This window comes from Hylobates moloch, unplaced genomic scaffold (assembly GCF_009828535.3).
Source record: "Hylobates moloch isolate HMO894 unplaced genomic scaffold, HMol_V3 SCAFFOLD_31, whole genome shotgun sequence".
Taxonomy (NCBI): Eukaryota; Metazoa; Chordata; class Mammalia; order Primates; family Hylobatidae; genus Hylobates; species Hylobates moloch.
Genome location: NW_026652306.1, coordinates 1,688,539 through 1,702,575, shown reverse-complemented (window position 1 = coordinate 1,702,575; position 14,037 = coordinate 1,688,539). Strand labels below are relative to the sequence as shown.

At 35.4% G+C, this 14,037-nt stretch overlaps 1 long non-coding RNA gene across 1 annotated transcript; it reads left to right on the top strand.

The window, feature by feature from the left end:
- The first annotated feature begins 674 nt into the window (after positions 1-674).
- LOC131382490 (uncharacterized) lies at positions 675-13,573 on the top strand. Its single transcript, XR_009212012.1, has 3 exons — positions 675-794; positions 1,749-1,823; positions 13,479-13,573. It is a non-coding gene; the product is annotated as an uncharacterized LOC131382490 (long non-coding RNA).
- The last annotated feature ends 464 nt before the right edge of the window (positions 13,574-14,037 follow it).

Sequence of the window (14,037 nt, the reverse complement as noted above, 5' to 3'; positions counted from 1 at the left end):
GCATGAACACCACAACGGATCTGAAGTTGCAGTAGTTGAAAACAACTTTTTTTCCCTTCAAATTTTATTTTAAAACCTACACCTGTAGAAGAGTTGAAAGAATCAGAAAACAAACAATATTAAACTGTATATCAATTATTAACATCTTTTGACATTTTCTTTATCTCTTCTTGTACATTTTACTCTGAGCAACAACAAAGAATCAAAACTTAAGTGTCATGTGTGTCTGTGTGAAGAGACCACCAAACAGGCTTTGTGTGAGCAATAAAGCTGTTTATTTCACCTGAGGGCAGATGGCCTGAGTCTGAAAAGACAGTCAGCAAGGGAGATAGGGGTGGGGCTGTTTTATAGGATTTGAGTGTGTAGTGGAAAATGACAAAGGGAGTTTTTCTCTTGTGGGCAGGGGCAGGGGTCACAAGGTGCTCAGTGAGGGAGCTTCTGAGCCAGGAGAAGGAATTTCACAAGGTTAATCGCTCAGTCAAGGTGGGGCAGGAACAAATCACAGTAGTGGAATGTCATCAGTTAAGACAGGAAATGGCCATTTTCACTTCTTTTGTGATTCTTCACTTGCTTCAGGCCATCTGGATGTATACCTGCAGGCTTGGGCTCAGAGGCCTGACATTCCTGTGTCTTCTTCCGCTGTAAGAGTTATCAAAAGCATCTGTGATGGTCCAGGAGGCTTCTGAGGCAATCCGGCAGCATCAGTCTTCAGCTGCTAAGCCAAGAAGATCTGGGAAGGAGTTGGTCAGAGAGCCTTGGGCCAGAGTTCCAGGGACTCTGGGAGTGGCTGCCTGGTGAGTAGGACAGTCTTATTTCCAGTGGTGTTCCACACAGATGGGACACGGCTTAGGAGGAATCCCGGGCTGCTGGCATTCCTTGACCCAGTAGCCAGATTTCTGGCACTTGAAGCAAGATCCTGATGGAGGAAGTCCTATAGGAATGCTTGACTGCTGGGGCTTAGGCATTTTGAAGTTCTTGTGTGCTGGAGATGTGTCTGGAGATGTGGCTGGGGTTTCACTTCTTTTGCGATTCTTCACTTGCTTCAGGCCATCTGGATGTATATGTGCAGGTCACAGGGGATATGATGGCTTAGCTTGGGCTCACAGGCCTGACACTAAGGATGCACTGAAGACCTTTGAAAGGGAGTAGCAGGTTCTCTCAAAGGGCATTCTGCATGGTGCACTCCCGTGACAGCCACGCCAGAAAGTCACAGATTGAATATGTGGCAAACTAGTTCAGATCTGCTCTGCATCATGCCATCTCTATAAATTCGTAAAAGCAAATAATTCGGTAGGGATGTGATGCAAATGATACTAGCACAGTCTGAGTGTATCATTAACAGGGAAATTGTTATATGGGCAGAGATAAAGCAGATTCCTGCAAGATCTGCCTGTCATGTGACCAGATCTGGAAAGCACTGTACCTGTTAGACAACTGAACTGCTTGAATCCTTAGCAAAGCAAGGGACTTTTTTCATTCCTACTTGGGGAACAATTGAACATCAGAATCAAGAAGAAGGCCAAGTAGAAGAAAGACCTCAGCTCTGCACAGGGCTTAGAACAGAGCCCAAGCTCTTTCTGTTGGCCTATATTTGCTTTCACTTTTGCATATTTTTCTAAGCTTAGTATGTTTTTAGTTTCTCAAAGATTGGAAACTCTTCTACCCCAGAGACTTTCCATTAATGTCTCCTCTGGCTAGAAATTGTTTCGAAGGCTTTTTACCATGGCTGGCTCCTTCTTCTCTTACAGGTCTCAGCCCTGCCTTGAATATCTTCTGTAAAGACGTACCTCTGTTCTCTGTTCTCTTCTCCATTACGGCAACATGTGAGCATCCTTCAAAATGATTTGTATTATATAGTTACGCACAGACGTGTTTTTATACAGGACTTTAAATGCATCAGGGCAGCAACAATATAGTTTTGTATACATATATACACAAAATCATAGCATAACAATACATATCTGTTGAGAAATTATTTAATGAACTAATGAAAAGCTATGTATATCTTAACATTTTGTATGCATCACAAAATACAAAACACTGCCCTCTAGAAAGGTTGTAAAATTTTGTATTCCTAGAACCAGTTTATGAGAGTCCTTATTTTCTTCTTGTTCCTTAACAATAAATTTTATGGCTTAAAAAAAGTTGTTCATATAAACAAAAATAGAATTCATTACTGTTTTAATTTGTGTTCTATTGAATTTCAGTCGGGTTAAGTATGATTTCATGTATGTGGAAAATTTGTACTTTTTCTATTGTAAATTATCTGTTCATTGTTTATTTAAAAATATATCCAAACTGTAATTTAGGTAAAATATATATTATGTCTATAAATAAAATTATATGATGTCATAAGAAAGGACGATGCAGATCATTCAATGACATGAAACATCCATGATGTATCAAAATAAGACTTTGTTATTATGCAGGAAGGAAGAGAAAAAAGCAACCTATCACCAATGCAGCCCTTCTATAAAAATGCTTTTCTGAAATTTTTAAAATATTTGAATGCATGTGATAGATTTTTTTTTTAATTTCAATAGTATACGGTGGACAACATTAAGTAGTACTAAATAATTAGATGATTTTCTGTATTGTGGAAAACAAAATGAAACAAAGCAAAATAATTATGTTATAAAGCAATGATACAAGTAAATGATAACGATTAGTTTGCTTAAAGAAATTATATGAAAAGTACTTAGAATTTTGGAGGCACTGGTTTCTTTTCTTCAACTTTTAAAATAATGAGCAGCTTTCTTCAGTGATTCTCCTGGTTTCTTCCTCCAGTTACTTGCTAAACTTCTTCCTGGAATTTTAATTCACTCACTTTTCCAAAATTTGTCACTCTTTCGCATTGTTAATTTCAAAATTTGTTAAACGCTTCATACGTTGAGACTAAAAATGGCCATTTAGTAGATTCTGTCTTAAAGTTTTATATTACTTTGAAACACGCTATCTTGTTTACAAAGCCACCATCAATATGTCGTCTACAGCAGGAGATTTCACAGTGTGATCTGTGGACCCCTGGAGTTCCTGGAGTTGCTTTCATTATAATGGCCCCAAGTTTATAATTTATTTATATGCATACTAAGACTTTTTTTCGCTTTTTATTTAATTATGTATTTGTATTGTGTAGCAATTTACATGATGGAGCAAAAGCAATGCTGTGTAAAACTACTGACATCTTAGCATAAATCACGGTGTAGGCCTAAAATTGTACTGGTAGTCATTGTGTTCTCTATCACCTCACGTGAGCTCACAAAAATAAAATACCAGTTTTATTTAATAATGTTCTTAATGAATTATTTAAAAGTGTTATTTGACACAAAAATTAGTCGGGCATGGTGGCGGGAGACTGTAGCCCAGCTACTTGGGAGGGTGAGACAGGAGAATGGCCTGAACCCTGGAGGAGGAGCTTGCAGTGAGCCAAGTTCATGCCACTGCACTCCAGCCTGGGAGACAGAGCGAGACTCCGTCTCAAAGAAAAAAAAAAAAAAGGTGTTATTTGATTAAATCTCAATCCTTGTGTACATACCAATGTTCTGGGTGTAGGCACACTGAAGGCACACAGCACTTCTGCTGCACACTGAAATATGATGGCTGTTCCAAAGAAAACCAATTAGGCAATTATTCGAGTTACGATCTGAACTAGCTGCTTCTTTCATGGAATAGAATTCTTGAAATAATTATTAACAAACTATAGCTACACAGGCCTGCATATTGAACAGACATTTTATTAAAAGTTGAATGAAATGAGTCTATCATTTCAAGTAAACAACTGAGAATATATTGCCAATAATACATTTCAAACTTTGTATCAGCCAGTATGAGCTTGACATCTTTCTGCACATAAAGCTTTTTCAGATGACAACAGTGGCAGTACTGTTACTAGAAAGGGGTCTGATCCAGACCCCAAGACAGAGTTCTTGATCTGGTACAAGAAAGAATTCTGGGCAAGTCCATAAAGTGAAACTAAGTTTATTAGAGAAGTAAAGAAACAAAAGAATGGCTACTCCACAACAGAGCAGCAGTTTGGGTTGCATGACTGAGTATACTTATGGTTATTTCTTGATTATGTGCTAAATATATAATCAGAAAGAATTTTAAGGCAAGTAACATGTTTCATCTTCCAGCTGAAGAGCCGCCATTCATCTCTACAGTTGTGATCTCAAAGTGACTGCAAACTTAATAACTTTGTCTTCACTATGGCTTGGTATTTTGTGATTCACATTACTTCCCTGGATGCAAGGGCACTATATTTAACTAATAAACAATTTAAATAAATGGAATTTTATTATACAGCATATGCCTTTTCTTGTGTAAATATACAGAAGCAGCTCGATAAATTTTATTTAAAACTCAGAGGCTGAAAAGGTAATTCTGAAGATGTGTACCAACATGAAGTTCTCCATATCTAGGACACAGATTCGAAACTATGTCTGTGCTCATAATTGGGGTGAAGAGGTAAAGTAGCATCAACTTAAGAGATGTCAGTTTCAAGATGACAGAGAGTGACTTAGAGGGAAGTGAACAGTAGTTTGGGGAAGTATAGAGACACATTCCTGACCAGAATAACTAAGTTTGAATTTGTGAAATAAGTTACCATTTTCTTGGGAATCTCATAAATATCTTAACAAGAAAAACTGGTAGAAGACTTTTATAATCAATTATTCATTGAGCATCTTCCATGTGCCAAATGTTTCTTAAACTCTCAGTGATACAGCAATGAATAGGACAAAGGCCCTGTCCTTACATATTTTGTATTGTCATATATAAATTCCATAGTTAAATCGGATGAGGTTTTTAAAAATCATAAATGTTACATTTATTGAAAATGTAACCGATCAAAGACTGATGACACAAAGAAAAGGAAAGAAATTGGAAAAGGGAGATTAGAATATAGGGTCAAATTCAGTACCACAATCAGCATACTCTTTTAAGTATTTACTACAGCATACTAAAGACTCATTGCTATGCTAGGAAATTTATCATCAGGATACTACCTCTGTATAAACACCTTCCCTTAAGCTCATAATGCTCTCAAATTGGATTCACACATACAAAAAAGAAACTAAAAATAAAGGTTGACTAGCATTTAAAAATATTTTAACTCACTCTGACAATTCTGATAATCACAAAAATACAGAATTGTAATAATCATTATTCCTAGAGATAAGATTACAGCAGGCTTAAATTTTGTGTAGTTTAATGTTCACTTCATTGTATACCTATGGAACACATACTTTACTATATGATAAACACTGTGTAAGTCTATAAGAACAAAAACATTGATAAGGCATTTTGTCTATCTACAGAAAGCTCCTAGTATTATAGGGAGGAAAAAAGTAGATGCAAAATTTCTAATATATCTTAAATATTATGACAGAGGTCTACAGAGATTGCTGTACTGGAGAGTCTTAATTATTTGCATGGCATTTTTTATATTATTTTAATTATAAGCAGAAGTAGTAAATACTTAATAGCAGATAAAACATAGGCTTGACCAATCCGAATGGACACTATGGAAAACTATTAAAAATATCTTGGCACAAACTTGATGTGTGTCAGCCCTGATTATGAGCTATGGGCTATCATACCTCTATTTTCTAGAAATAATAAGTTTTTGAGTCTAATATTTGTGAGCTTAGTAACTATTCTATATATGGTAACTAAGAAAAATGCTAAGTACAAAGAAGCTGATAGGAAAATAGAAGATAGATATAAATTAGTGATGTTTACCTCACCATTAGTAGTAGCTTAAATGTTGTATGGAGCTGAGGATTCCATTGAATTTAAATTCCCATAACTCTGTACACAGGTGAAAAAAACATAATTGCTGAAACATGCTTTCTCTCACAATTTTTTTTTTTTTTTTGAGGTGGAGTCTCCCTCTGTCTCCCAGCTGGAGTGCAGTGGCTCCATCTTGGCTCACTGTAAGCTCCGCCTCCCAGGTTCACACCATTCTCCTGCTTCAGCCTCCCAAGTAGCTGGGACTACAGGCACCCGTCACCATGCCCGGCTAATTTTTTGTATTTTCAGTAGATACGCGGTTTCACTGTGTTAGCCAGGATGGTCTTGATCTCCTGACTTCGTCTCTCACAATTTTTACATCTTCTTTATGTGTTATTAGTTGTCCAGAGATAATGTGTTATCAATTATAATAGTTATTGAAGTTAGAATTATACTTTCATCAGTACATAGCTGTTTTTAATAGACGTTGTTATCTTACTGTGTTTACAATTTGATTGAAACATTATTCAGAGATTCTCAAGGAGAAAAACTTAAAATAATTTCAGCCACAAGGCCATCACTTGAAACAGAAATATTTTAAATACCTAATCACTAATACTTCATCAAATTTCTCTTGCATTTTCTCTCTCCTGGAAATATTGCTGGTTTGTTTGCTTGTTTGCTTTGTTTACAACTCTGGGTTTTACAGTGAGTTTTAACTAATAGAGCTTGAATTCATAACCAGATTCCACAGCTATTGACTAACACTGAGTATGTTACATAGCCAATATATATACCTCAGTTTTTCCATCTACAGAATAAGGATAGTGGCATCAAAAATAGAAATGTTATGCTATTAAAAAATAACACAGGTAAGACTCCCAGGGTGCGGATGGCTCATTGTATGTGCCAAATAGTAGCTGAAAACTGTACAAAAGCTTTTTTTGAAAAGTATTTTTGCAGGTATTTGAAGAATGGAGCTAACAAATTGTTTTGCATTTGTTAACATTTAGTGTTTCTTAGTTTTAATTTATTTCTGCAGCATAAACAATTGATATAAGGAGGGGGAAAATCCCACAAAGGTTACCTTTTGAAAGCTTGTTGTAAATACAAAAAATAACTCCTTTACCTAGGGAGAGCTTGTGAAGATTAATGAGTTGTTTCTTTGGGTTCAAGTTTTCCACATGCACTGGGTCCACTATGGTGATATAATCAATTTCACAACACCAGGGTTTTGTCATCCGACATTCTCATACCATGCATCTATGATAAGTATTCTTTAATTAAACCTCAAAATTTGCCACTGTTGTTACCTAGTGCAGCTGGAATGTAGATATACCTCTGTGGACCACAAAGGTTTTAATATGCAGCTGGGGAAGCTTAATAATAGAATGTTTACAAGAAAGCCTTCTGGTTGGTGTTCAAAGTTCTTAAAACTTTGAATAAATACTTCTATCTAAAAAAACAAATTATAACAGGGGAAGTAAGGAACTTGTGTTTCTGTTCATAGCTTACAGAGGGCAATAAGGTATGCTCCCTGGCTAAGGAGGGGGGATCTTTCTTTCATGATTCTCCTCAGCTCCCAGCTTACTGGCAAGCACCTAGATAATTACTTTCCTGTGAATACAGGCGAGGATAACTCTTCTCTTAAGGACTTGGGTACAAAGATGCAGATGAGATAGGGATGGTTTCATCTGATGGTCATTGTTCCAGCTTTATAAACTTAGTAAGCATTTATTTGCATCTCATTTGAACAGTTTTGGTGGATGTTTTAATCATAGTTCAGTAACAGAATTAAAGTATATATTCATTTAAAGGTTCTCAGGCCAGGCGTGGTGGCTCACACCTGTAATCCCTGCACTTTCAGAGGCCAAGGTGGGCTTATCACCTGAGTTCAAGAGTTCGAGACCAGCCTGGCCAACACGGTGAAACCCTGTCTCTACTAAAAATGTAAAATTAGCCTGGCGTGGTGGCACATGCCTGTAATCCCAGCTACCCAGGAGGTTGAGGCAGGAGAATTGCTTGAACCTGGGAGGTAGAGGCTGCTGTGAGCTGAGATCACACCATTGCACTCCAGCCTGGGCAACAAAAGCAAAACTCCATCTCAAAAAATGAATATATCAATAAATAAATAAAAATAAAAATAAATAAAGGTCCTCAGTAATAAGCATAGTTTGTCTTGTTCTTGAATTGATAATTTTGTTCAATTCCTTTCTAATGACTCGCTAAAAATTAGCGTGTAAAAATGCAATCTGCTGCAATGGCTGAGAGCACAGACTCCTTTTTGCATTACATATTCATTATGTAATCTTAGAAAAGCTACTCAAATCTCTTGTCCTCAATTTTCTTATCTTTATAATGGGAATAATGGTCAAATTTATCTCATAGAGTTGTTATGAAGATTAAAATAAATAAGAACCACTTAGTAAGGTAAGAGGTATATAGTAACCATTCTAGCAATGGTGGTGATGAAGAATTAAATGATAACTAGTGATAAGTGTATAGTGAAGACAGAAGAAAGGTGAGCTACAGAAAAATTATTTTAGCAATCAATTATAATGAGAAAATGGTAAAATCTATTACAAACAGTATTTCCATCTCAGGTTCTCTGGAGAAAAGCAGAATGAAAGGTAGTTTTTTCTGTCCTCACACACCTCTGTTTCTTTGCCTCAGAGGACTGTTGCTACATGTCTTTAATGAATTCTAGACCTTGAGAGGAAACTATACTGGAAGAGATAAGTGACAAGTATGTACCTAGTTGCTTGTCAGGTTAGAGGAGTGAAATATGCTTAATGGCAGAAATATCAGAAGATGAATTTGAGTTGCTTCTGAGAGTCCAGGGAGAATGTTAGATTTCTGAGGACCCTAAACTAGTAGGGGTACATGGTGCATCTTTGGAGACTGAAAACCGAATCTTCTATATAAGACAAAAATACTTAAGTCCAAACTTGATATGTTCACAACAGAACTGTGTCTGCAAAGGTAATGCAGGTTTGAACATGAAGCCTGACATGTATGGTAACCAGTGTGAAGTGAAGACAAGTTTGTCTCTTTAAACATTTCTGGACTGCATATTGGTAGAATTCTAGAGAGATCTCTAAAATGGCTGACAGTGAGCCTCAGAAAATCAAAGTAATAAAAACAAATGAAGTCAACCTTGATCCAAAAGGATGTTAGTCTCAGGCTCTATCTCCTCTCTCTCTCTCTCTTTTTTTTCTTTTTATCAACAGACATTCAGTATCCTGAAAAGAAAAGATAAAGGCTTCAGGCAGAGGGCGGCAACAAAAATGGAGGGTGCCTCTTCCTATATGAGATCTTGCTTCCTGAGACCATAGAGTAAGGCAATTACTTTGAAGATGAGGGAAACACACTAAAATTTTGGGTCATGGGAAGAGCTCTGTATACTGAATAAGAATGAGTATTGATTTAGTTGACATTAAGCCAAAGATAGTTGTTCTTCAAATTAGTTAATGCAAATTAAATGATTCTCCAGATCCAAAATATTTTTTCTCCTAGGCTTAATGTTCTCGGCTAAAATGAATTTTTGATTGAAGAAAATTTTTCATAGAATCTTCTTTTGTAAAAAGGAAGGGATTGATTTTTAATATATACTGCCCTTAGATATTCTTAAGAGACTGTCCTTCACACACCCCTGTTGGCTTTCACATGGAAATATTTGTGCTGGTGGAAAACTGATTTGGGACAAGATGTACACATTAGAAAGATGTCTCCTCCGTGGTTGGGAAAGGATGTAGTAATACAGGCAGAGAATGTAAGCAATGATTTTTCAAGTCCAATTGTTTACCAATGAAACAGCATGGCAGAGTAGTCTATTAAGATATTAAGCCATGTTGTGTTCTCTATGAGGATAGGAGCCTGGAACACATGAGAGATGAACTTTATCACATACTCAGCTTCTGATTACCCCTACTCCAACGTATTAATGCCAAGCTGTAACTTCTGAAAATTTCAGTTTAGCATGGAAATAATTTTGCATTTTTATAGAATGAAAGGGGTTATATAAGAGGTTCTATGGTGGAATGTAAATGACAGGAAGAAGAATTTAGGTGATGTTGTAGAAAATGGGATTGTCTGCCTAGGTCACCTTTGAAGGAATAACTTGCTGGGTGTCTATGCGGAGTAGATTTCCTTCATTTGTCTGCTTTCTCATACTCTTCAGCAGCTACAGAGAAATTCCTCCTGCCCCAGTGTTATTCAGTGGAGAAATAATAGTCCTTTCATCAAATGGTGATAGAACAATGGGTGTACCTATATGTTTTTTAAAGCATTGATATATATATAGATACATATCACTCATACATTATTAAAAATAAAATTATTACACATGGATCATAGATCCAAATGTAATACATAAATCTATAAGACTATGAAAACAAAACGGGTAAAAATCTTTATGAACTGGAATTAGGCATGGAATTTTTTAAAGTGTCACCAAAATAAATCCATAAAAGAAAAAAAAACTGAAAAACTGGACTTCATCAAACTCAGGCTTGGAGAAAATATTTCAGTCATATATCCAACAATGGATTTGCATCAAACTGTATACAAAAAAACTCTCAAAACTCAACAGTAAGAAAACAAGTAGCCAAATTTTAAAAATCAGTAAAATGTTTGTCAAGACTTTTGTAAAGAGAATGTATGGATGATACAAAAATCTCAGAAAAAGATCTTCAACAAAAAATGCAAGCTAAATCCATGTACATATTAGAATGGCTAATTTTTTTTTTTAAAGTCGGCAATATCTAGTACTGTAGTTGATGCAGAGCAAATGGAAATACCATATATTACTAGTCAGAATATAAAATCCTACAGTCATTCTGGCAAACAGTCTCAATTTATTTTAAATTCAAACATTCACTGATTATATGACCAAGTAATTCCATTCCTAGGTATTTACCCTAGAGAAATAAAAACTTATATTTACACAAAATCTTTTACATAAATGTAAAACTGAAAACAACTCACATTTTCTTCAATGGGTGTTATGAACTAAATGTGTCCCCCAATCCAAATTCATATTTTGAAATCTTAACCCCTAATATGATAGTATTAGGAGGTGGGGCCTTTTTGAGATCTCTTAGTTCATTTTATGCATCTACAACAGAATAACACAGACTGGGTAATTTATAAAGAATAGTTTATGTAGTTCATGTTTCCTAGAGACTGGAAGGTCTGAAAACATGGATTCAGCATCTGGAGAGGGTCACCCCATGGTGGAAGGGTTGAAGGTGAAAGCAAGCACAAGAGATAGAAAGGTACCAGGAACCACACTCATTTTAACCACCAACTGTTGCCAATACTGACATTAATCCACTCGTAAGGGCTCCACCCTCATGACATAATCGCCTCTTATTAGGCCATACCTCCCAGCACTATTGCATTGGGGATTAAGTTTGCAACAGGTAAACGTTTTGAGGGCACATTCAAGCCATAGCAGGAGATAAGTCATGAAGGTGGATTGTCACCAGTGATATTTGTGTCCTTATAAAAGAGACAGCCAGAGAGTTCTCTAGCTCTCTTTCTGCCATATGAGGACACAGTGAGAAGACAGCCATCTATGGACCCAGGAAGTGGGCCTTTACCAGACACTGAATCTTTTAGTGCCTTAATTTTGGACTTTGTGGCCCCCAGAACTGTAAGAAATAAGTTGTTGTTTAAGCCACCCAGTCTATAGTATTCATTTGGAGCAGCATGAACTGAATAACACAATAGGTAAATGAATAAAATTACTGTTGAAGATGCATACAATGGAATACAAGTCAGTTATAAACATATTAACTGGTATACACAACAACTTGCAGAAACCTTAATGTCATTACGCTGAATGAGAGAAGCCCTCGCCATAGATACCAAAACTTATGATCTTATGTATTGTATATTCTTGAATAAACAAGTAATGGGGAAAAAAAAATCAGAGGTTGCCAAGAGTTAATTACAGGGGCAGATATGACAAAAAGGGACAGCAAAAGGGAGATTATTTTGTATCATCATCGAGATGGTAGTTATACAAATTTATACATCTGTTAAAATGCATAGAACTGTGCACTAGAAAAAGGTAGTTTTACTACATGACAGGGTAAGCTATGATACAAATTACATATATATATGTATACATATATATGTATGTATACATATATATGTAGCTATGATACAAATTACATATATGTAATATATATATATTTTAAAGAGTTTGGTGGTTATTGGTGATTTAAAAAATAAATGTAGGACTTATTAAGTTTATCTGTTTTGTCTTACGTGACTTTGGTAGCATGTATACATTAAGAAATTCACATATTTTACCTAAATTGTCAAATGTGAGGGCATTGAGTTGTTTTTGGAATTGTTTTATTTTGCTCTTGATGCCTATGGGTTCACTAGCAGTGTCTCTTCTTTTCCCTGCTATTAGAAATGTACATCTTTTGATTATTTCTCTTGGTCAATTTGGCTAAGAATTCATCAATGTTATGAATATTTTCAAATATCCGACTTTTTTTTCCTTTTTTTTTTTGTTTTGAGATGGGGTCTTGCTCTGTCACCCAGGCTGGAACACAGTGGCGAGATCTCTGCTCACTGCAAGCTCCGCCTCCCAGGTTCACGCCATTCTCCTGCCTCAGCCTCCCGAGTAGCTGGGACTACAGGCGTCCGCCACCACGCCCAGCTAATTTTTTGTGTTTTTATTAGAGACGGGGTTTCACCGTGTTAGCCAGGATGGTCTCAATCTCCTGATCTCATGATCCGTCTGCCTTAGCCTCTCAAAGTGCTGGGATTACAGGCGTGAGGCACCACACTGGGCCCAACTTTTCATTTGATTGATTTTTCCCCTTTTTCTATTTGTATAAATTTGTAGGGCACAAGTATAATTTTGTTATATGAATATATTGCCCAGTGGTGAAATCAGGGCTTTTTGATTTTCTTTATTCTTTTTCTTTTTTAATTTTTAATGATTTCTAGTTTCATATTTATTATTTTCTTGCTCCTGTTTGCTTTGGATTTAACCTGTTCTCTTAGTTTTTTAAAAATGAATGCTTATGTCACTTATTTTAAAACTGTCTTCTTTCTAATAGAAAACACTTAGTGCTATAAATGTTCCTCTCAACAGAATGTAAGCTGCATCCCATATATTTGATTGGTTGTATTTTCATTTTTATGATGGTCTAAATATTTTTAAATTTCTCTTTACATATTCTTTTTGACTCCAGAGTTACATAGAATTAAGCTCTTTAATTGCCAAATATTAGGTTTTTTTATATCTTTTTTTATTGATGTCTAATTTACTTCCATTATGGCTCAAGACATACTTTGCATGATACCTTTGCAATAAAATTTGTTTTGTGGCCCAGATGTATATTGTTTAATGTTCCACGTGCACTGCTGTTGTTGGGTAGAATGTCCTGTAAATGTCAATTAGTTCAAGTTTTCTGATGATTTTATAAAGGTCATCTATAACATTACTGAATGTGTCTGTGTAATTGTTCTGTCATTGCTGAGAAAGATTTGTTGAAATTCCAAACTATGGATTTACCTATATAACTTTTTGGTTCTTTCTTTCTTTCTTTCTCTCTTTCTTTATTTTCTTTCTTTCTTTCTTTTTTTCTTCATGTGTCTTGACACTGTTTTTAGAAATATGTACATTTAGGATTGTTATGTCTTGTAGAATCATTCTTTTAAGGAAATGTCCTTTCCTTTTTTCTTTTTACTTATTTTTAAAATTATTATTATTTATTAAGCACAGAAAAGGTCTCACCATGTTGCCCAGGATGGTCTCAAACTCCTGCCTCAGCCTCCCAAGAGCTGGGATTAAGGCATGATCCAACGCACCCACACAGGTAATATCCTCTTCCATGCCAAGAAATAAGATATTATTTCTTGTTCTGAAGTTTACTTTGTCTTATATTAATATAGATATTTTAGCTTTGTTTTGGTTGGTAATTTCATTGTATGGATTTGTGTCCATTGCTCAATAGATAATAATTGATTTTAATTAAATGACTCCCAATGTAGAAATACATTTATACTAGTATATTTTTATTTAGCTCTGTGCTGTAGTGAAAAATATTTTATTACTGACTATGCTTTTAAATTTTGGATTCTGTAAATGAAATATTAAGATTAAATTTTGAGTCTACTTATTAATATAGTATGTGACTATCTCTAGATCTCAAAAAATGTAACGTGCAAAATAATTTTCAAATTGTATTTTGTATTCTAGTAAGCCCTTTATTGATTATCAACAATCCTGTTGGCACCAATTTGGCTTTCCATGTTTTGTAAAATTTTGACATGCAC